At 37.5% G+C, this 24321-nt stretch overlaps 1 long non-coding RNA gene across 9 annotated transcripts in view; it reads left to right on the forward strand.

Annotated features, from left to right (window-relative positions):
• LOC145518087 (uncharacterized) overlaps positions 1 to 24321 on the forward strand; it is an 854536-nt gene that overhangs the window by 201091 nt on the left and 629124 nt on the right. For 3 of the 9 annotated variants that reach the window (XR_014062587.1, XR_014062588.1, XR_014062589.1), the window contains exon 3: positions 4989 to 5063. The exons of 4 other annotated variants lie outside the window; for them this stretch is intronic. This is a non-coding gene — a long non-coding RNA (uncharacterized LOC145518087). Of the gene's footprint in view, positions 1 to 4988; positions 5064 to 10794; positions 10911 to 15410; positions 15844 to 24321 lie in introns of those variants that run through there. 2 more of the 9 variants (XR_014062598.1, XR_014062599.1) reach the window with 2 other exon arrangements.

The following is a 24321-nucleotide window of genomic DNA, read 5'->3' on the forward strand; positions in this document are numbered from 1 at the left end:
GTGTTGAAATGTGTATATTATAATATGTGAAGTGGATTGCTAGTCCAGGTTCGATGCATGAAATAGTGTGCTCAGGACTGGTGCACTGGCATGACCCTGGGGGATGGGATGGGGAGGGAGGTGGGAGGGGGCTTCTGGATGGGGAACGCATGTACACCCGTGGCTGATTCATGTCAACGTATGGCAAAAACCACTACAATATTGTAAAGTAATTAGCCTCCAATTAAAATAAATAAATTAATTTAAAGAAACAAGAACAATAAAACAAGCCACACTCATTTCTCCTTCTTGAATGAGAGTAACATAAAAAAGAATTGTAATTATAAGAAAAAAGAAAGCATATATAGATTCAAACTTAAAGTAGATCTTTGACCTCCAACAGTTCATAAATCATCAGAATAGTGTCTTCAACCTTCTCTCTTTTATCTTGCTGAGAAGAACTATGACCTGCACACAGCTTGAATCCTCAAAGTAATTATGGTCAGAATAATTATTTCCTTTTTAGTTTTCCCATCAAATATCATTGCAATATGTAGTCTTCTTTTCACTTAATCCAAAACATTCAAAATATCGAGACATAATTCTAATGCCACACTTGTCATGTGTCTTTTACACCTTTTACAGTAAAAACTAGCAGTACAGTAGACACTTTTTGATACCAAGTAACTAAAAGTATTCAATGAATCTGTTGAATAGAATGTGAAATTGAATGGTGAAGTGAGCTTGGTAGACTTATTATTCTTACTTTTAAAAAAAAAAACAACACATCAGTTTGTTGCATGTTTTTAGAAAGTTACTTTCAGTCCTATTCAATTTAATAATATTAAGCCCCTCCTGGCAGATAGGACTTTCAAAGTATTATAGAGGACAGTAAAGATGTTTGGACATAGCTCTATATTCAAGTAGCTTTCAGACTAATCAGTAAAAAAAAAGCTGAACATATGAAACAAGGGCTACACTTAGTAGAGACCATAGCGTTTATAGAAACTCACAATTGGGAGTAAACTTAAAATCAGTGACAATGATATGCACACATTTGTCAAACTCACTGACACCCTACCAGCATTTTGAAAAAGTGAAAAAGTTACTCTGTCATGTCCAACTGTTTGTGACCACAGTCCATGGAATTCTCCAGGCCAGAATACTGGAGTGGGAAGCCTTTCCCTTCTCCAGGGGATCCTCCCAACCCAGGGATCCAACCCAGGTCTCCCACATTGCAGGCAGATTCTTCACCAGCTGAGCCACCAGGGAAGCCCAAGAATACTGGAGTGGGTAGCCTACCCCTTCTCCAGTGGATTTTCCCAACTCAGGAATCGAACAGGGGTCTCTTGCATTGCAGGCAGATTCTTTACCAGCTGAGCAGTTTGAAAAGACTTTATTAATTGAGGAGATATTAAAGAGCAACAATAAATCTTTATATAGTATATTTATAACTTAAGGAAAGTTAAAATAGAATTTTTCAGATGGCAAGATTCTTTCAGATCATATAGTCCAATGCTATAATTTAAAGGCAAAGAACTAAGGTACAGAGAAGATTCATAACTACCCTAAGGTCACACAGCACATCGTAGACGTTGAAGCAAAGCTCTTTAGTTCCCCTTTGTGTCCAGAAAGATATGATATTTATTCCAGAAGGAAATGGGAAGGGATGGTGTTGGCATCCATATGACCATCTATGAACATGGGATATCTTTCCATTTATTTGTGTTTTGTTAATTTCTTTTATCAGTGTCTAATAGTTTTCAGAGTACTGGCCTTTCACCTCCTTGGTTAAATTTTACCTGCTAGGTATCATCTCCCAGGTATTTTATTCTTTATGATGTGATTGTAAATGTGATCGTCTAAGTGTGATTGTAAAGGCATTTTCTATGTATGGTATTATATCATTTGCAAAAAATGCAAGTTTCACTTCTTTCCCTCTAGTTTGGGTTCCCTTTATTATGTATTTTTGTCTCATTTCTGTGGTTTTTGCTATTTCTGATAAGATGTCAATAATATTAATAACTCTAGGTTCATTTGTGTATAATATGATTTTTCCTCTGGTTGCTTTTAGGATTTTTTTATTATCACTGTTTGAATTAATGTGAGAGAATGTGCCTTTTTGGGAGAGTATGTGTTTATCTTTTTCAAATAAGCTTTTTACTGAAGTATAGTATACACGCATAAAAGTGAACAAGTCAAATGTATACAGATGGATGAATCATCACAAATTGAACATGGCCATATAAGTACCAGGGATTCCCTGGTGGCTCAGCTGGTAAAGAATCTGCCTGCAATGCGGGAGACTTGGGTTTGATCCCTGGGTTGGGAAGATCCCCTGGAGAAAGGAAAGGCTACCCACTCCAGTATTCTGGCCTGGAGAATTCCATGGACTGTGTAATGCATGGGGTCTCAAAGAGTTGGAAACAACTGAGGGACTTTCACTTCCATGTAAGTTCAGTCCAGATCAAAACATACAGCATCACCTGAACTGTAAAAGCCCTTTGGAGCCCTCTTCTGGTTACTGCTCTTAGCATCTGCCTCAAACTACTCTCCTGATTCCATACACGGTAGAATTTCAAATAACTGAAATTATACCATGCATTTTATTTGTGGCTAGATTCTTTTGCTCTCCATTATATTTGTGAGAGATAATACATCTTGCTACATATAGAAATAGTTTTTTTATATTTATTGCTGTTGTGCGAATATTCCCACACAGTTATCCTTTTATTGGATTGATGGACATTTCAGTTCCTTCCATTTTTTACTTTTTAAAAATAAGGCTGCTGTTAACACTCATGTACATGACTTTTGGTGTACATATGTATTAGCATGTATTCATTTTTGTTGAGTCTGTCCTTAGAATTGAAATTGCTGCACCATAAGTTATGAAAAGATTCAGTTTTCGTATCAACCAATAGTACTGTGTTACAAAATGGTTTGTACTAATTTGATTTTCACCAGATGTACATGAGTGTTCCAGTTACTCCATATCCTTGTAAACACTTGATATTTTCTTTAAGTTTTTGTTATTTTGGTAGATGTATAATATTATCCCAATGTTTTCTTATATTTCTCTGAAGACTAATGAAAGGGAATCTCACTCTAGTCTTTTTAAAAATTTTGAACTCCTAGTCTCCCTAGACCATATCTAGGGAGTGACTATCCTTAGATAAAATGGGTGACTATCCCATTTTAGTCACCTTTAGTTACTGTGGTAATATATGAATACATACGTATATACATATATATATATATATATTACTGTGGTAATATTTTAAACCAGGTGTAGATATCACAATCACTGCTCACAGTTCTAAGCTCTTTCTTCCTCTCAGCTTCCTTTTTATTTCTTGCAAGTTATCCCTAAGCTGCTTGAATACATTTTTTTTTCATGTCTAGGAAGAGCAGGCAGCAAGGAAAGAGAGCCGTGTACTAATACGGGTGAGAGTGTCCTGACTAAAAAGGGTTGCTGAGCCTTTCAGTGTCATGTTGCTGGTGACTCTGGGCCATTGTCTAAACATGGTCTGGTGTCTGGAAATGCAGGTATAAGCAGCTGAGACATGGTCTTTTTTCAGGAAATCAGTGGTCTGAAGTGGAAAGCTAGGTACCACTTTCATAGCCTTATAGAAGGTATAGCTCCATTGCTCCCACCAATAGGCAGTTCTATTTGCAGATTCTCCATGAAAGTCCTTTCACCTTACTTGAAACCCTTTGATGAGGCAGACTATTTGGCCACTTGTATCCTTGCTGTCTTCTGGGCTCTTCTGGACTCACGAATGGCCTGAGAATCTCTGACACACCAGTCTTTGAGACGGTCATGTCCAAATTTCATAGACTTTTTGAGTGTGCTGGCCTTACACTTCCTACCTTTCTTATAATCACTCAGATTGGAGGAAGGATAAGAGGGCTAGTCTCTGGTTTTCTGAATAGTCTCTTTTAAACTCTCTTTGTCCCTTATTATATCCTTTTTTGGTGGGCAAAAGTATCCAAACCAATCCTGTCTGGTCCTGATAGAGTGTGGGGGAGTCTGGCGCTAGGAATACAGCTCCCTTTCAACTTGGCAGTAAAAATATCATCTATTTTATGTGACATATGAATTGTCTCCATGATATTCCTGTACTCTAGCTCAGTCCCTAGACGTGGGGCTGGGAAGGGGCGAGTAGTTACTCTGAACTCCTTCCTTAACCTTGGTTCACTTTGGTCCTTCAAAGTGTCTAGCTCGTAACTTTTCCACTTTCGCTTCTATTGCCAAGTGCCTGATTTCTATACGTTCCCAATTTAAATCGTTAAAAAGAGAATCCCTCTGGTTCATCTTGTTCCTGTTTGTGCAGAACTTTATTTTATTTTTGGCTGTGCTGTGTCTTTGTTGCTGTGTGTGGGCTTTCTCTAGTTGCTGCGAGTGTGGGCTAGTCTTCACTGTGGTATATGAGCTTCTCATTGTGGTGGCTTCTCTTGTTGTGGAGCACGGGCTTTAGGCACATGGGCTCAGTAGTTGTGGCTCATGGCTTCTAGGGCACAGGCTCAAAGTTGGGGTGCACAGGCTTAGCTGCTGCCGACATGTGGGATCTTCCCAGCCCAGGAATAGAACCCATGTCCCTTGCATTGGCAGGTGGCTTCTCAACCACCGGACCACCAGGCAAGTCCCAGTGCAGAGCTTTTAATGTCAGGCCCTCTCCTAAGTGGCAACTCTATGGATTGGCCTGTGTTCTATTCAACTGGTAGCCCACAAAGAAGCTAGGACAAGTGTCAGGTGGAATTTTTGATGCCCCAGAATCATTGTTTTGCTCTGACCAGCCATATGTGGAACGTGTCTTTTGTGCAGTATTTCTGGTTATACTGATGAATTTGCACTGCCTTGTGCATCTTGTGACCAGTGGCCTGAGAATGCAAAATCCTGGGGTTAGGAGTGCGGTGTGTGGCACTGTGACTAGGTGTTTCTCTGTGTAAGACTATGAGAAATGCAGCCAAGAAAACTGGATGTTACCGCTTTCATTTTGTTTCAGGATAGGCCTGCCTGGGTGATCAAAACAGATGGAAAAGAGGCATATGTGGCAATAATCCTGTTCCTTCGCCTCCTGGTGAGTCAAGTCTTACATTGAGAGAGCTAATATCTCACTACCCTTCCTCCCTGTTTTCTCTCATGCTGAGGTCAGCTAGAGTTTACCAGAGATGTTCCTATGTATATTACCTCTATTCTTGAATAGGCTTATATCTCGGTGGCAGACAACATTATAACTTTAATGTTCAGCAGCTGGTTAAGAATTTTTTTTATTAACTTGATAATGCTCAACTTGATGTCTTTTCTCAGCACTGTCAGAGATTGCTTGTACCGCCTTTTATCTTTTGACTATTTATGAGCATCCTGGATATTTAGCCACATGTTCTACATGGATTTTTTGATAGGAATTTAAGTTTGATGTTATTATGATCACAAGCATAAACAAGTGTATAAAGATGTTGTGACGAGTTGCAAGGCTGCTTTTATTCATGTGTGTGTGTGTGCTTAGTTACTCAGCTGTATCAGACTCTTTGCAACTATGGACTGTAGCCCACCAGGCTCCAATGTCCATGGGATTCTCCAGGCAAGATACTGCAGTAGGTTGCTGTTTGCTTCTCCAGGAATCTTCCTGACACAGGGATTGAACCTGGGTCTCTGACATTGCAGGCAGTTTCTTAAGCATCTGAGTCACCTGAGAAGTGTAACCAAATGAGGATGCAATGAATACTTGCATAAAGAATTGGAATAATGTCAGTCCAGAAACTGCAAATTTTAAGAAGGTATTTGGATATTTGAGAGCAGCGAATTTCTACGAATGGAATGGTTAATCATTCTGATGCATCTTGGGGGAAAAAATTAGGCTAATTTTCAGCAAGAGCTGCTTCTTAGCATTATCCTCACAAGGTCTTCTGAGATAACACAGCAGTCACAATTGCTAATAGGCTTTATATCTATTAAGTTGTTGGCATTTTATCTTGATACACTGATGGAATGAGTTTCAAGAATACTTAACAGAGTGCAATAGCCTCCAGCTGCCAAATGTTAGATTTAATTATTTATCAGGACCAGTGTGAGTGTTTAGACATACTGCTTGCAGTGTAGCACATCAGCGTTATTAAAATTGAAATTAGAGATCCAGTAAGACTCCGTATAAAGCCAAAGAATGCCAGTATTTTGGGACCTTGGAGATTTTCATTCCATTTTGTAGAAAAGAAAACTGAGACTCAGGGAAAAGGAGTTATCTCAGTTTATTCAGTAGGTTTAAGGCAGGAACACAGTTCAATCTCAGCTCTTCTACTTCTCTGTCCCAGAATTTCTCACAATACTGGACTATTTTATTTCCAATTCCTTTATTTTGTCTTCTTTGCTATGTATTTTGCCACCACAACCTTATCGATATCCTATCCTTTACCCAAGATGTTTAATTTTTTATCATTATGTCTCTTTATAAATAAAAATACTAACTGCTTTTGGAGAGAAAACCTACACCACTCCTCCTTGTGCTTTTCTGTTACTATCACACTCACAACACTTCTGACACCAGTTGTGTATGTGTGTTTTATTTTCCCCCCACACCAAGAAATTCTGTGACACCAGCAGGATGCCCGACAGTGTAACTCCGTTCTGACACTAGTTACCTGGAGAAAGTGTCATCTCCCACCGATGAATGTCTCAGTCCCACAGGACCGTGCCCACTCCTTCAGATGCCAATTGCAAGTCCATGTTGTTGTCTGTGTTTCTGACCGATCAGCTGTGAGTTGGGGGTTCCTGCTAGAATGGCTCACAGAACTCAGAGAAATACTTGTGTTCACCTCTTTATTATCTAGTAAAGGATGCAGATAAACAGCTAGATTGAAGAGAGATGTAGGGCAGGGTCTGGAAGGTCCTGAGCACAGGAGGGTCTGTTCCCATGGAGTTGGCCTTATCACCCTCCTGATATGGAGAAGCATACACCAACCTGGAAGTTCTCCAAACTGCGTTGTATTAGGCCTTTATATCGGCTTCATCACATAAGCACGGTCAATTATTAACTCTGTTTCCACCTCTTTTTCCCTCTCTGGAGAATGGGAGATGGGGATGAAAATTCCAAGTCTCTAATCCTGGCTTGGCCTTTCCCATGACCAGCCCCATCCAGGAGCCCACCAAGACTCACCTCATTAGGACAGAAGACACAGCTACCAGGAAATTCCAGGGGTTTAGGAACACTGTGACATGGATGGAATCAAAGACCGAGGACTAGAGCAAAAGATGCTCCTAGCATTCTCTTCACTGAGGAAATTAAAGGGATATTTAGGAGCTCTGTGTCAGGAATCAGGGGCAGGGATACAATTTTTATTTCACAGTTGATATAAACAATTATTCCATCCTTTTGCATTTTGGGTTCAGCACAAAGTCAGTAACAAATAAATGTTATAAAAAGTGCTCCAGTCCTTTAGAGCACAACAGAAGAAGCTAAATGACAGCTCCATTGTAAATGGACAGAAAATGGCTCTCTTATGGACGACTGCATATCTGACATTATTGAACAGATCTGTTAGTCCTCATTTTTTTTTTCTTTCTGAAAGTGATGGATTTTAGGTCTTTATGTTTTAAAAGTTATTTTGAAATATAAATTCACAGAAACTTACAAAAAATGCACAGGGACCTCTTGTGTACTCTTGACTCATTTTCTCCCAGTGGTGACATCTTGCATCTCTATAATACAATATCAAAGTCCAGGATAGTTTACATACACAGTTTTATCACATGTGTAGATCTGTGTCACCACTGCTACCACAATCAAGATAAAGAACTGTGCCACAGGGCCTCCCTGGTGGTCCAGCAGTTAAGAATCCATCTTGCAATGCATGGGACACAGGTTCGATTCTTGATCCAGGAGGATCCCACATGCTGTGGAACAACTAAAGCCCATGTGCCTAGAGCCCATGCTTGGCAACAAGAGAAGCCACTGTAATGAGAACCCCGCAAACCACAACTAGCGAGTAGCCCCGGCTCAGCACAGCTAGAGAAAAGCCTACGTAGAGCAATGAAAACCCAGCATAGCCAAAAATTAAAAAATAAATATTAATAAATTTTAAAAAAGGCTTCATCACAATGCTTCCTTGTATATCTCTTGGCAGTCACACCTCAACCCTTTCCCCCTGTAGTTCTTACCCTTGTTAATCACTATTCTGTTCTTCATGTCTATAATTTTATTTCAATAATTCATAGAAATAGAATCATAAGGCATCATAGGTTCTTTAAATGGAAGAAACAAGTCAGACTTTTGTTAGCTCTGCAAAATAATTTTTAACAATCATTTGTTTCAAGTCCTATCTGTCTTGAAAAATGTACTTTGTCTTTTCCCATATTTTCTGTTATCAGGATAGAAAATCAGTAAGAGACAAAAAATTTCTATTTCCTCCACTTGAAGTATATATTGTTCCATTTTCTCTTTCTCTGTTTTTCATCATAAAAAGTAACTTATTGCTCTTTCCTTCTTCTAAGAAAAGTTGGTAATGAGTCTTTCATATAGTCTTTAATGAAAGCCCAGATTATCTTTTAAAAAATTTTTGTTATATGTGTTCCTTTCTGGACTTTTACAACAATTAATCAGGATGGAAATAGATATTTAAAAAGCAAAATACAAAATGATCTTGCTCTAGAAATCCATCATTTCTGAGAAAGTACCCCCTGTTCCAAATTGTCTGTGAACATTATTCACAGTACCATTCACTTTTATTCAAATTCTGTATTTTTTGCAAGTTTCTATAACTGATGTGGGTTGATAACTAAGGTAATGAACTGTGAAACCAACTGATTGTCTACCCATTACAACTGATACTAGTGATGGCCACTGGGAAGCTCCCTATATAACTACTGCACGATATCTAAGATCTTGCCAGCTTTGCTGAGGGATTGCCTAAGTGCTAAATGTAGACCTATTAATGCATATAGGAAGCCATTTGTATTAATATGATTAAGAGACCCTACCTAACTCTGATGAAAAATTACTTGAAAGTAACAGAGGAAAGAGTCCTTATTTTAGAGTAAATGAACTATTGGGAGTAATTATGATTAGTCCAACCATAATTGGATTTAATGAGACTTAATAGAAACAAATTAGACATAATTGGAAGTGAAGCAAAAGTCAATTAAATCTTTATAATTTTGACTTTATAAAAATTATTGAATTAAATGAACAGGATCAATTAGCAAAGGAAATAAAGCCATGAAATGCATTTCTAGGAAATTGGTACTTTTTTGAGGGGAAAGGCATTATTTCCTTGAATGAGTAGAGTTCAATGAAAATTAGTTTAATCAGTTTTGCAGTCTTAGCAGTTTAATAACTTCAAATGAAGTAATTATGCAAATTTATAATTTTATCTACAAACTGCTGCAGAAGTTGTTTTAAGGAATCAAGGAGTAGAATTTATTTGATACAATAAAATAGTGTATTAATAAAATTCAGTGAATTCAGGTGGTTTGGAATAAAGATATGGTTACTCTTACTCAACATTCACTTCAGGACTGGGTTAGCTGTATAAGAATTACAGTTGATCTGTTGTAGAAATTGTGATTGAAAATACATTCACTACTTTGCTCTTTGTAGACTTGCCCTGAGAATCAGTCCTTATTCCTTTAGCACTGTTGTCAGTCAGCTCCAACTACCATTATACTAAAGATCTCAAGTCAGTTTTTATTCAGTAACTTAAGTGAAGTTCTGTGCAACTGGTCGCCTAGCAACTCAATGCTAATAACCTGTGGTTGAGGACGACAGAGGATGAGATGGCTGGATGGCATCACTGACTCAATGGACGTGAATTTGACTAAATTCCGGGAGTTGGTGACGGACATGGAGGCCTGGCATGCTGCAGTCCATGGGGTCGCAAAGAGTCGGACATGAGTGAGTGACTGAACTGAACTGACGAAAACAGTCTCCTCACAATACACCCAGAGTTGATCAGACTGTTGTGATTCTTGCATCCTTGGTATGCAAGGAAATGTATATCATGACTCTTTCTGTGATGCTTAATGACCTTCAAAAGGGCCCCTGAACATGTACTAACTTTGAAATGTGATGGAATTAGACTGCAGTTTTGATTTGGTGAATGAACTATAATTCTCTAATGATGATATAAATATTAATTCTGTAATGACCAGCACAAAGGAAAAAAAAGTAGCAAATCAAGTTCAGGAAATAAATGTATATATGAGCTGTGTAGATGCAGCACAGCTTTATAGACATGATTCTTTAAATACATTATGTCTGAAATCAAACTATCTTCTTATACTGCAGACATGACAAATTTTTTGCTGAAGCATGTTTCCTTTAGTTTTTCTTTTAAAGACAAGGTATATTTAATCAGGTTCAAGTCAATGGAATTATGACTTTATTAATGCAGTGGGCCACTCCATCAGTTATGCAGTGAGATTTTGTTAAAAGATACAAACTGAGAGGTGTTTGAACTCAGAATTTGGAGAATAAAGGATATACATCTGTAAATAAGAAATATCCTCACTTTCATCCCTTATGTAGCAGAACACTCACAGCCCCAACCACTATGGTTCTTATATAACGTAATGTCCTTCCTGATGAGGCAGGCCTGGCCATCTTCTACATCTCAGCAAAAGTGAGGGGATTCTCAAGATTCATGGTGAGGTCTGCTACTGCTTTTGTGGTGGTGTGTAGATGAAGGTTTCTGTGTGTGTATAGATGCCATGTTGAAGTTAATGGATTTTTTAAAGAATTGGTTTAAAGTCATATGATTCAAATACCTATCCCTGATCTCTAGACCTTTCAGGGCTTTGGTTATTTCTTTGTGTTACAGGATGTTAGAAGCAGTGCTTCAATTCAGAGCAGGTGATGCTTAAATAGGAGCAAAGGTGAAAGAAACGGAGAAAACAGAAACCAGAAAATCAGCACCTAGGTCTGGCCTTGTCCAGGGTGAGTCAAAGGTCTTCTTGGGCCCCTTTTTGGATCTTATCCATCCTCTGTGATTTTCCACCCATTCTTATCCCTTTGAGGAAAGGGATGGAAGAGAGGATAGAAGTAACTAGATCAGAGAAACAAGGAGCAAAAAGCAGGGATGTAGAAATGGTGGTAGTGGAAGATGGAAACGTTGAAGTGTGAAATAGGATAGAGTTTGAACTTCAGTTAATACTGCTGTGTGTGTGTGTTCAGTTGCTCAGTCATGTCCAACTCTTTGTAACCCCATGGACTGCAGCCTGCCAGGCTCCTCTGTCCATGGTATTCTCCAGCCAAGAATACTGGAGTGGGTTGCCATTTCCTCCTCCAGGGGATCTTCCTGACCTAGGGATCGAACCTGCGTCTTCTGCATCTCCTGTGTCTCCTGCATTGCAGGCAGATTCATTACCACTGTGCCACCTGGGAAGATGCATTACTGCTGTAGTTCTCCTCAAATGTGCTCTATTTTTATTAAAGTGTACATTGAATGCTTCTTGTGTACATGATATTTTGATGAGATCCGAACTATTTTTGAGGCTGTGAATCATCAGGAGGGAGGATTAAAGGGCTGATTATTTTAGTGGTCTGGATCCATCACCAGAAGGAAATACACCACAACGCTTGTGCTCTGTGCTGATGTCTACTCCCTGTTCCCTTGCATGCATAGCCGGGCCCATTATCAACGTCACCCACCAGAATGGTACAGTTTTTACAAAGGATGAACCTACACGGACACATTATAATCACCCAAAGTTCATAGTTTACCTTAGGGTTCATTCTTAGTGTTGTGCATTCTATGGGTTTCGACAAAAGTATAATGATGAATGTCCATTATTATAATATCATACAGAGTATTTTCATTGCCCTAACAATCCTCTGTGCTCTATTCATTTCTTCCACCCCCCTCTCTCCACAAACTTGGTTTTTCAAAATTGTCTTCATAATTTTGCCTTTTTTTAGAATGTCGTAAAGTAGAAATTGTTCAGTATGTAGCCTTCTTAGATTGACTTCTTTTACTTAGTAATAGGCGTTTAAGTTTCTTCCATTCTTTTCTTGGCTTGGTAGCTCACTTCATTTTGGCTGAATAATATTCCATTGTATGGATGTCCATTACCTAGTGAAGAGCATTTTGGTTGCTTCCAAACTTTGGCAAATGTAAATGAAAGTGCTATAAACATTCACATGCAGATGTTTGTGTGGACATAAGTTTTCAATGCCTTTGGGTAAATACCAAGGATCGCAATTGCTAGATCACATGGTAAGAGGATGTTTAGTTTTGTAAGAAACCACCAAACTGTCTTCCAAAGTGGCTATGTCATTTTGCATTTCCACCAGCAATGAATGAGAGTTCCTGTTGCTTCACATTCTCATCAGCGTTTGATGTCAGTGTTCTGGGTTTTGGCCATTCTAATAGTGTGTAGCAGTATCTCACTTGTTTTAATTTGCATTTCCCTGATGACTCATGATGTGGAGCATCTTTTCATATGTTTATTTGCTATGTAGGTATCTTCTTTGGTGAGGAATCTGTTAAGGTCTTTGGTACATTTTTTTAATCGGGTTGTTTATTTTCTTACTGTTGAGTTTTAAGAGTTCTTTGTGTATATTTCCTCAAGTTTTAGGGGGGCTTTTCTAAACTGCACAAGTAGATTCAGTTTTTGAGTCTAGTTTCATTATTTGTGTTTGAATGGCCACTTTAAGGCATTTAAATTTATGGTGATTACTGATATTTAGATTTATTATACTCTTATTTAGGTGCTTTTTTGCCTCAGATTTTTTATGCTTCTTTCCCCTACTCCTTTTCTGGTATCTATTGAATTGATGGAGTTTAAAAAAATTCTTGACCCCCTTCTACTTCTGCATAAAGAAATAAGCTATTGTGAGCCAGAGTCAGCAGAACCAACACATAATTTATGTGTTTTGCAGTTTTGATTTGTGGGTGCTTGTTCAGCCATTCATTATTGGTGGGAAGTTTGTGGGCCCCAGTGGTGAGTGTGTCACTCAAGACAAGTTTTATATTCGTTTCAGCCTGGTGTTCCAAAACATTCCCTACCTAGGATTTCTTTACAGTTCTTTCTTGGCTTAGGTTTCCTTAGACCCTGCTGAAGTACAAACTCAAAGTCCGAACCTGTTTCAGAGTAGGATTGTGGTTTTTCATTCTCAAGGGAAGTTTTTTTTTCCTTTTCCAGGACTCAGATTCAGAGATGGACAAGTTCTCCTTCCATTTCTTTTCTTTTGTTAGAGGCTTTTATTTCCTGATTCATGAGTTCTGAATTTATCCAATTCTTTACCTTGTGGGGGCTTAAAGCCTTGCCTTCTGTCCCTTGCACAACTTTGAGATCCAGGTTTCTAGATTCTTGGGATTGGCAAATGTTCCCAGGGAAGTCATAATCTTTGTTCACTTTGACCATTCAGGTTTTCTGCTTTGTGGTGTTATTTCTCCTCAACAGCCCCTACCCCCATATTTCTCTCACTCTCTTGGACACACAACTGTGTATTTAAATGGATATTTGCTATATTTTATTTGCTATTCTCTATGTGTTTTACAGTGAGGGCTTTTCTGAATGTCCAGTTCAACTTATTGCTAGAAGAGGTTTATTTTAATGTACCTTAGAAACACCCAATTCCATACAATAACATCTTACATAAAAGCCATTCTTTTTTTAAAAAAAATTTATTGAGGTATAGTTTATTTACAATGCTGTGATAGCTTCAGATGCACATCAAAGTGAATCGGTTATGCATTTACATATATCCTATCATTTTTAGATTCTTTTTCCATCTAGATAAAAGTCATTCTTGCCTCTTCACACTTGAGGCCCTCAAGGGTTTCTGTCCAGCCACATGGTGATCTATTGCCATGCTCTCTTAATACAACTGTACTTCTTTGAATTAGCTTTATAATTTTGATTGTTCCTTATGGATGGGATATTGGCTTCTATTAACGTCAGTATACATAGGTGTCACTCATGCTGTCAATTATGGGACATTGAAATCAGCTTTTATTCATGCTGGGCTAATGCAGGGCAAAAATAAAAGATTACTGAGACCTTAATGAAATCATGGCACTAGTGTTCTGAAACAATTCTCTATTCTATAAGCAACTTAGACATGGCCTGAAGTGTCCTAAATGCTCAGCAGAGCAAAATAATCTACATTTCCTGTGAGTTGTTTATTTGACTCATTCCTTCTCCCTCTCTGTGGTTCAGTGTATTCTTCTTTCTTTTGTAGAAACTTCTTCTCTTCCCTAACTCCAATCATAAATCTCTGCCCCTCACTTTAAGGGTAGGCTCATGACCCAAACCGGGCCAATGACAGGGCAGTCTACAAGATTTGCCTGAGAGTAAGCAGGTGGTTCAGTTGGACCTATCACAGAAGAAAGTAAAGGAAGGGAAACTTTTTATCTCAGCGCACAAAGATGCTAGCAGAGAGTCACTGGCTTTGTGTTTCCTGCTGTGGGGAAGAAGTGGGTCTCAGGTTGGAGGGGAAAAAACCAATACACCAAGAAAGTGGCAATGAAAGGTCTAGGGATAGAGAGCCTTGGCCCCTTTTCAGGCTCTGGTCCTAGTTTGAGGCCTAGCTTTGCCCATGATTTTCCTGAAGTTTTGTTAGGAAAGCTATATATATATAGGGTATCTGTTTCTTCCAATCAAGAGTGCTGATCCCTTAGCATCTTCTGAAAAAAAAAATGTATTTAAATGCTTTAGTATTATTGATATGGTTTTGTTGCTGAACAAAGTGACTTACTCAGATATAGTCTCTGTATTTTAGGGTTTACAGTTTAAAAATTGTATTTCTGGCACTCTTTCTTTAAAACTGCTGAGTTCAATGAATCTTTAATGTCTACTTTTTGAGCATACAGTTAAAGATTAGTTTAATAGTTGACAGTCATACATCTTTCCAAGAGGTTCAGACCTACTTCAGTTGAGTGCTAAGTTCCTTTCAGGCATTGGTGTGTGCAGAGCTTTTGCTGTCAAGGTCAAACTGTTCCCTTCTCTAAGAGGTAAGAAAATTGATGCATAAAAACTTTCAGTGTAACAGCTATCCTTTTAGGCCCCCAGGCATTGGGAATTTGGTTATCTTTTCACTCCACAGACAATTGACCCATTGTTTGCACTAGATAATCTGGCTTTGTTCAAGCATACTGCTGTTTGTGTTTTTAATTCCAAATCTTACCTCATTATGAACAATTTTTTACCCTTTGCTCTGGGGAAATGCTAATGCTGCTTGTTTATATAGAAAGTAAAGTGAAGCAGTCAGTGTTACCATTTTGGCTTGCTTTCACAGGCCAAAAAGGGTAATTCTGTATTCATTTGTTGAAGTTTCTTTCATTTTCTCCTTTTTATGTTGGATGTGCCTTTAAATATAAGCTAGTAGTTCACCCAGTTTCCTTCATGCATTGATTACTAACCACCATCAATAATGTCTCCAATGAGTCTTTTGTTCCTTCTGATTTATTTGTCTCTACTTTCCTTGTTCTAGAGCCCATAGTGAACAACCATATTTTAAGTGGATATCTGGAATAACAATGAAGTTCACCACTGTGTTTCCTGGGCTTAAATCAAGATTTATCTGATGTGCTGAGACACTGGGACAGACTGTTAGCACTTGGAGGGCCTGTCAAGTACCCATCAGTGATGGGAGGAGTTAAGTAGACTCATGTTGTCATATTACCACATGTGTACCTGATGCTGTCAAAAACACTACCATTGGGCCACCAGGAGCAGCCACAGAGAGTCAACTGTTGTTTTGTTTTGTAATGAGTCATTTTATGTGTTTTCAATGAGCCGAAACATTTTCTTTTCCCCACAGTTTTTCCCATTGAGTTATGCTGTTAACTTATGTTGTAGAATTTTATAAAAACAGTCCAGTGATATTCATCTTTGCATCTCTTATAAAGTGGTTGAAGAGGCTATTTTTATACTTCACAGTGACTTCTTGATGAGAATCTAAGGAAAAATTGCTTTTGGGACTCACTATTCACAAAATCTGTGCTCTGTCAAAGCAGTTGTTTTATTTACACTAAGCAGACGGTATGAATTTTGTTACCTTCTTTGGATTGACTACAAAGCATAAAACAGGATCTGTTACTCATCTCTGGAAAATGTGGGAACTGGTTGGCATTGTGATGAGTCTTTCCCCTGCCTGTCTTTTCTTTACCTTGCTTTACACTACACATCATTTTTTCTTTACCTTAAAGCAACTTTTTATCTTATGATTTTGTATGCATTTTAATAAATTTTTTTTATAAGAAAGCAAGGCATAAATAGAATCGGGTAGGCGTTTCTTATAGTGATACCTGAAAGTGAAAGCATTAGTGACTCAGTAGTGTCCAACTCTTTGCGACCCCATGGACTGTAGCCCAACAGGCTCCTCTGTCCATGGAATTCTCCAGTTAAGAGACAGTAGTCATTGCCTTTTCCAGCGGATCTTCCCAACCCAGCAGTCAAACCCAAGTCTCCCACATTGCAGGCAGATTCTTTACCATCTGAGCCACCAGGGAAGCCCTGTAGTGATGCCTAATCTTGCCCCAACTCATATAGTGACACAGTCTTCTAATAGAGGTAGCCCAAAGCAATAAGCAACAAAGCTCTGTACACAGACAAAGTAGATGTCTCTAAGTGCCTCCGTTAAAAATCCCATGCCCGTGGCTTCGAGTGATTCCTTTAGCTCTTATTTCAGAGCCTATTCTTAACATTACAATTTCTTTAAAGAACCTTTAGTGTGTGATTTCTAAGCTCATAGTAGATGTAAAATGAGAGATTTAGAAAGAGGGAGAAAAAGTGCTCCAAAGAAATAGGGAGAAAATAGGGGCACTGGTAGTAATGGCGGGGAGAGAAAAACAAGAAATGGGTGAAAGAACTAAATTGTGTAAGTAAGCCCACATATTTTAATAGGCTTTTTTATATCTATTATGCAAAAATGTATACAGTGTCTACTATGTATCTATATAATAGATTATATATTAGACTAGAATAAATTATATATTCAGTTATATACATAGATTATATATAATATTCTATATGATATATGATATATTACATTTTTGATATAAATATATAATACTAATGTATGTTATATAGATATGATCTAATATAATGATGACTGATTTAATTATCTAGAATTTTTGGCTGTCCAAAGTTCTCATATTCCAAAGACTAGGTAATTGAATTTTATATTATATAAATTATTGTGTGTGTTAGTTGCTCAGTTGTGTCCTATTCTTTGTAAGCCTATGGGATGTAGTCTGCCAGGCTCCTCTGTCCAGGAATTCTCCAGACAAGAATACTGGACTGGGTAGCCATTCCCTTCTCCAGGGGATCTTCCCAACCCAGGGATTGAACCCGGGTCTGCTGCATTGCAGGCAGATTCTTTACCATCTGAGCCAGGGAAGCCCATATAAATATTATTATCCTACATTAAAACTTCTAATTCATGTGAATTATGAAATACATTGGAGAGCCACACATGGAAGTGTTTAATCTCTGAAGCTCACATGGCAACATTGATTAAGTAGATTAGAAATTACATTGATAGAGCCTTAATATCTTCTAGTTTCACTAGAAAACTATTGATTAATAGTTTGCAAATGATGGGATAGACCTGTTTCTGGGGTGTAGTTCGATCCCTGGGTCAGAAAGATACACTGGAGAAAGAAATGGCAACCCACTCCAGTATTCTTGCTTGGAAAAAAATCCCATATTCAAGAGAAGCCTGGCGGGCTACAGTCCACAGGTTCACAAAAGAGTCGGACACAACTTAGTGACTAAATAACAACAAAAAATACTTTGAAAAGTTTTCCTTGTGATCTCACACCTGTCCCCATCTAGTTCCTGTGGCCCACATTATTAAGATACTATTATTATTAGTTTCTTGTATGTCCTTCCAGAGTTTCTAGTTGTATATGCAAACAAAAGCAAATATATACCCTTAAGTTCTCACTTTTTACAAAAAATATAGTATTAAACACACTGTTCTAATCCTTGCTTTTTCTCTAAACAGTACTCTATTTCAGTCAGTATGGAGAGTTTATGCAGTTTTTAAAAATGACTGCATAGGTATACTATAATGACTGCATAGGTATACCCATTGAATAGATATACTGTAATTTATTTGACCAGTCCCCTATTGAAAAATAGTAAAGCTATCTCCCAATCATTTGCTGATAATGCTTTAGTGAATACAGTTATACGTACATTATTTTGCACATATTCAAGTACTTACATCTGTTGTATAAACCCCAAAGTGGAATTGCTCTGTCAAAAATTATATATATTTGTAACTTTGATAGATACTATTTGCCTTCCATGGGGATAGTAAAACTTTATACTCCATAGTTCCATGGCTGGCATATGTCATAAAACTTTTTTTTTGCCAATCTAAAAGGTTAAAAATGGTATTTCAGGGTTATGTAATTTGCATTTCTCCTTTTATAACGAAGTTAACATCAGTCATAGTCGTTTGAATTTTTCTGAGAATTATCTGTTTATACTTTTGGATCCTTTTGTTTACTGTTGCTAATCTTTCCCTTATTGTTTTCTAAAACTTCCTATATATTAGAAAGATTAACCATTTATCTGTATTATGGTTACAGATGTTTCCTCTCAATTTGTCATATACCTTTTAATTTTGCTTATTACTTTTTGCCAAATGGAAATTTTTTCTTTATGTAGTAAGTTGTTAGTATTTTATGGATTTTGGGTTTTCAGAAACAGAAAGGCTGTATTCACTCTCAGGTTGTAAAAGAATTCTGTATTATTTTATGTTACTTTTATGATTTTATTTTTATTTGTATTTAAATTTTTGTTTTATTTGGAATTTGTTATTCTGGTATGCAAAATGAGAAATGGATTCAATTTCACTTTTTAATATACCTACACTATTTATGGAAATATTCCCTCTTTCCCTCATGATTGGATTAATCCTCTTTACTTGAAGGGCTGGTGACTGAGGTGAGAGATGCTGGCAATCCGCCTTTCCTGGGGTGAAATCACAACCTTTTGGCTGAGAGCCATGTTAAAAAAGAGCTCCCATCTTGTCCGCCTCAAGAAAGAGAGGAGACATTCTGTGATATGTAGCTGGGGAAGGAATGGGAACCATTTTCGGCTGAAATGTCTTAGACTCCAAGTGTTCTTATAGACATTTAGGAGTTTTCTTGAATAAATGCTTATTGATTTGCAGTATGCCTTTAGGTCAATTACATATTTATTATTAAAAGTAAATCGTTTATACATATAAGACTCCCAACTGCTAATAATTTGGAAAAATAAAACTAGTTCTTAACCTCTAGAGACCAGTGGAGAAGGAAATGGCAACCCACTCCAGTATTCTTGCCTAGAGAATCCTGTGGACAGAGGAGCCTGGGTGGGCTGCTCTCCATAGGGTCGCACAGAGTCGGACACGACTGAAGCGACTTAGCATTAGCATTTAGGTCAATTTCCAGAGATTTTAAATGTTTGTGTTTTGTAATTTTTACCAGTTAAATGGTTGTTCCATTGGTGAGAGACAGGTATGCCAAGTTTGTCACACAGTTATTCTGGAAATCTGAACAAATTCTTCAGTGTGTCCTTCAGCAATGTTTTAATGATTTGTTTGTATGTGTATAACGTTTGTTTATATTTATACATATATATATATATATCACATGTAGTATATATTATTTTTATACTTATTGATATAATAGTTATGATTGTTTCTTTATTTGCCTTATGATAGATTTTATGTATTTATAAGTTTTCACAAGTTTCTCACTAGGTGGTCTAATTTATTGGTTTGCGACCAGTTTTTCTTTTAGCTAGGTTTGGATAATTGCTTGGTGGTTACCTTTGAAATGATAGCTTTATGTAACATTTTTGGTCATCCATTAATTTACATGGTATTTTTGCTTCCTTATTTGTTCAGTGTTAAAATTAGGTGCTTTCACTTTCTGCTTCTTTCTCCCTTCTTCTCACCACTGGATTTAATCAGTAGCATTATCAATGTTTCAGTATTTGCTATTTTACTCTTAAGCTTGCTTATATTTCTAAAATTTTATTTTTGTTGCTTTAAATGATATACCCTGGCTCCCAGGTAGTATTACAGAGGAGGTGGATGAGGTCAATCTCCTCAGGTCTGCTCCCTGTGTTTGTGGGGACTGTGTCTACACAACTCAAGGGGTTGCTGTTCAGGTCAGAGTCCAAGTGAATGATGCCCCTCAGAATTGTGAACTGTAAAGAAAAAGTAAAATATGGTGACATAAGGAGGAGAGAAGTTGTTTTGGAGGTTATCAGGAAAGACTCCCCAGAAGAGGTATTATTTGAAGATTACATAATGTGTGCTGATTTCAAGGGAATAAATGAGTTTTTCTTAAGAAAGATTAAAGAGACATAGGGCCCTTCAACAATATGCAGAATAGATAAAATGCAATAATCTTATGGATGATCATCTTCCACACAGTGTGAATGAAGAAGTAAGAAGTAATAGTAAAACTCTAGTTTCTGTGTTTAATAGAATATTATCAATGTAGTAGTTTCACTAGTTTTCAGTATTGCAAGGGAAATCTTCATGTGTACTGCACCTTTTATTTGTTTATTTACAGACTCAATAGTTGTGACTTGCAAGCTTAGTTCCCTACTATGTGCAACCTTAGTTCCCTGACCAGTGATCAAACCCATGTCCCTTGCACTGGAAGGTTGATTCTTAACCACTGGACCACCAGGGAAGTCCCTACAGCACTTTTTGAAAACTTGCATCAAAGAATGCTCTCAAGGATTATGTTAAAATTGATTTAATGATCACCATTCTGCTGAAATGCTAATGTCAGGAAGAAGCTGCAAATGTAGCAAGAGTTTATACTACTCACAAAAATGCTTCAGGGTCACACCTGGTCATACTTTTAAATGATAGGCACACATACACAAAGGGACTTTCAAATAAAAGAGGTTTGTTAATGCTCTTTTATTTAGAATAAATGATATGAGTCTGGATTAATGATTTGCATGGTGATCACTCCACTTGTATTGAGAGCCAATTAGGATTCTATTGGCATTTTCCTTGTGCCAACCAGTGTTGCACAATGTAGGAAGCTCAAGGACTGAAGAGGTCACATTCTGATGTCCTGAAACTGAGTGATTACAAAGTACAGAAGTCCCATGAAGAAAGATCATTACCTGCTATGTCCCTTGTCTTCAAAAGTCATAATCAGATTATCAGCTGTAAGAATATTTTCCCCTTCGGTTACCAAACAATGAAGCTTTTATAATAACAGGTCAGCCTAGAATAGCATCAGCCAACATTAATAAGTTAAAGGCAGCACTGGGGCAAGAGAAGAATTGACATGATTGCTGATCTTGTTTATTCTCCATGTTAGTTTTTTTTTCTTTCTTCTAGGTTCATTTCCAGACAATCTCTTTCATTACTTGTGTGTTCATCTTTACAGTATAAAATGCCTTAGTGGTGGCAGAAAGTAATTAGCATATAGAGCCTGGAATCTCAACTTTTAAATTGTATTAATGAGCCGATTTGAGTTCCCCTTTATCTTTTAACTGATCCCAGGAGCACTAATGAAAAGTATATAAATATGAATACAGGTGTAGTAATAAAGGAGAATTATCAGTCACCCTTAATTTAATTGGTGTCACCTTAGCTTTTAGTAGGGTAATAGGGTAGTATTGCCACCCAAAATCATTCAAGACTACATTGCTCACTAATTAACTCACTTAAAAAAATTAAATGACCTTTCAAAAATGAGTAAAATAGGATCTGTTAGGAACCATTAAAATATATATTTGTGAAATAGCATTGGTAGAATATTTAATCATAGAATCTCAGAGTTTTGAGGGACTTTAGTGATTCATTTCCTACAACCTCTACCCATGAATCTCCTGAAACACCCTCTTGGTACAGACTTTCTGAGACTCTAATAACTGGAAATAATTTCACTGTGTCTGACACGCTAAAATCTTTTATCTAATTTCATTAATTCTTAGATTCTTTGTATGAAAAATACCCTGTAGAAATAGTATAATGACTGGGAACAATATTTCACTCTTTTGGATAAAGGTGCAATTTATTCAACCCAGTATTTGTGGCATATGCCTTTAAACTCTATTATGACTGCTTTTGGCACATAGAGAAACACAAAGCATTGTTGTGCTGCTTTTGAAGAGTTGTACTCTGGGATCTAGGAAGAAACATACAAAGAACAACTTCATATAAAGTTGAGTATAACATCATCCAAATTAAACACATTTGCTAAGAATTATGAGTAACCATGCACAATTAACAAAAATAGACATAACTGCAAATCAAGCCAGTGGGCATGGCATCCCTTATTCCTTTGGAAAATTTTCCACATTAAAGAAGCTTTCAAAATGACAGTTTTACATAGGAAATCCACAGGTCATTTTTATTTAGGAGACATACCGAGCAATTCACTGCCTTTGTTGTATATGTTAGTTGAAATGCTTTAACAATGCTTGTGATTTTGATTGTTATCTGCTGTATCAGAAATGGATTCAAGCTAGGGTTTTTGACTTTTTCACTTTAATGAGCATGAAGCAAAAATTTACTAGCCTTCAGTGCCTCCCCCAAGTGCTAATCCAAAGCAGATTTTCCCATAATAAAAGTGTCTCCTTCGCCTCTCTCTGATGGTACATCTCCAAATGAGGAGAGAGTGTGTTTAAGGGTGCATGATGATGAGTTAATAATGGGCACAAGTGATTTTTCTTAAGACAGTTTGTCTTCTGAGCATTCTTCTAACATATCCTTGAGATTTCAGTAACCATCTCAGTAGATTTGATGGTATACATTATAGCTGATAGTTCACGACTGGACCCAACTGATCTCGAGTGGCCTCATCCTGCAGCTCCTTGAAGCAGGATTTCAGCTCCCAGCCAGAGACTGAAGTGAGGCTAAGGCAGTGAGGGTGTTCAGTCCTGGCCATTACACCACAAGGGATCAGTGGCCAGTGACAAGGCCCTGGCCTGTCAGTTTTTTAGAGATGAGTTTCTATATGGAGATGGAGTATAGTGAGACAAGTGTTTATTAGGAGAAAAAAGACTGTAGTACCTGTGTATAGATACATGGATGGACTCAGAGAGAGTTGTGTCCCCATGGCAATTTTAATTACTTTTAGGGGCATTTCTTCTGGGTTTCCTCTGGCCAGTTACCTTGCTTTGCCTGGTTCTGAGTCCATATTTGGTATATCTCACAACCACTTACTAGTACATGTTCTCTTGTTTCTCTATATAAACTGTGTACTGTAGCAACTAATAATAATTAGTGTAATCACTTATATTTGTTTACCTATTACTATTTGCTAGGAACTGTTAGGAACTTCATGTTCATTTATTTCATCTTTGCCACCACACTATAAGAATTCTTATTCCCACTATGTGAAACAGAAACTGAGTCAAAGAGGGGTAAATCTCCTGATTCAAGGCAGAAGGACAGTTCAGACTCTGATCTGTTGGACTCTAGAGCCAACACTGGCAGTGGGATTTGCTCACCGGGAACATGTTTCCAGGACCAGTTTCTTGGAAAATAGCTAGTAATTTTCCATTTCTGTGCATTTGTTTTATATATTGTTCCCTCCCTGATGAATGTTCTGTACTGCCCATTTAACTTTTTTACCTTCAAATGCTTATTCTGGTGCCTGGCCTACTTTGGTGAGGTCAGTAATAGATATTCTAGAATTACCAAAATGCAACTGTGCCATGAAGTAGTAGTATGAACCTAGAAAACATATTAAAAAGCAGAGACATTACCTTGCCGACATAGGTCTGTCTAGTGAAAACTATGGTTTTTCCAGTAGTCGTGTATGGATGTGAGAGTTGGACTAGAAAGAGAGCTGAGCACTGAAGAACTGATGCTTTTGACTGTGGTTTGGAGAAGACTCTTGAGAGTCCCTTGGACTGCAAGAAGATCAAACTAGTCAATCCTAAAGGAAATCAGTCCTGAATATTCATTGGAAGGACTGATGCTGAAGCTGAAGCTCCAATACTTTGGCCACCTAATGTGAAGAACTGACTCATTGGAAAAGACCCTGATGCTGGGAAAGATTGAAGGCAGGAGGAGAAGGGGATGACAGAGGATGAGATTGTTCAATGGCATCACCAACTTGATGGACATGAGTTTGAGCAAGTTCTTGGAGTTGATGATAGACAGGGAAGCCTGACGTGCTGCAGTCCATGGGGTCGTAGAGTCGGACATGACTAAGAGACTAAACTGAACTGATGAAGTATTAATAATTGTAAAAGTCTAATCCCCTCTTTCTCATTTTTAACATAGTCTTAAAACTTGAATTTTTCTATTGAAAGAATAAAGGATTATTCCAGAAATATATATTATTAAACTTTTTATTTTATCTTGGAGTATAGCTGATAAATATACTGGAGTTTATTAATGTTTTATA

The sequence above is a fragment of the Giraffa tippelskirchi genome, chromosome 8, assembly GCF_054371585.1.
Source record: "Giraffa tippelskirchi isolate mGirTip1 chromosome 8, T2T-mGirTip1v1.2.pri, whole genome shotgun sequence".
NCBI classification, from domain to species: domain Eukaryota; kingdom Metazoa; phylum Chordata; class Mammalia; order Artiodactyla; family Giraffidae; genus Giraffa; species Giraffa tippelskirchi.